Source organism: Camellia sinensis, chromosome 5 (genome assembly GCF_055761805.1).
Source record: "Camellia sinensis isolate YWXY chromosome 5, ASM5576180v1, whole genome shotgun sequence".
In the NCBI taxonomy this organism is placed as follows: Eukaryota; Viridiplantae; Streptophyta; class Magnoliopsida; order Ericales; family Theaceae; genus Camellia; species Camellia sinensis.
In genome coordinates this window covers 146980975-146981486 of record NC_138965.1, presented here as the reverse complement: position 1 = coordinate 146981486, position 512 = coordinate 146980975, and positions in this window count along the sequence as shown.

Sequence of the window (512 nt, the reverse complement as noted above, 5' to 3'; positions counted from 1 at the left end):
AGCAAAAACAATACTGGGGACCCATAATTAACATCCATATTGAAATCAAAGAATAAAAAATTAGTTAAAGTCCTATTGCCACCCAAATTACTGGCGTACTGGCAGCCCATTCCCATCACTGGCCTAGCTTGTGGCATTGCTCATATGAAGGCACTCCCGGTACTCTGCGATCTTTGCATCATTGACATCCATAACGATGTCAACCAACAACTTATGACGCACAGAGGGAGCGAACTTTGTCCACAAAAATCGTAAGACAAATCAGTTAAAATTGGAGGACGTACGAGGAAGGATTTGATTGACAAATAGAAATTAAGCGGTAGAATGTACCTTGTGTGGACCGGGGCTTAAATCAGGTTGCTGCATGAATTTGATGACGAACATCCCACAGTCAAACGTGCTACAAAAATAATTTCACATTAAAGTTGTCGTCAATACGTAATAGGTTCATTAAGTCAGTCATGCAGCTTAGACATTAATGTGAGGGAGGGATTGTGGATTACTCGTCCAGT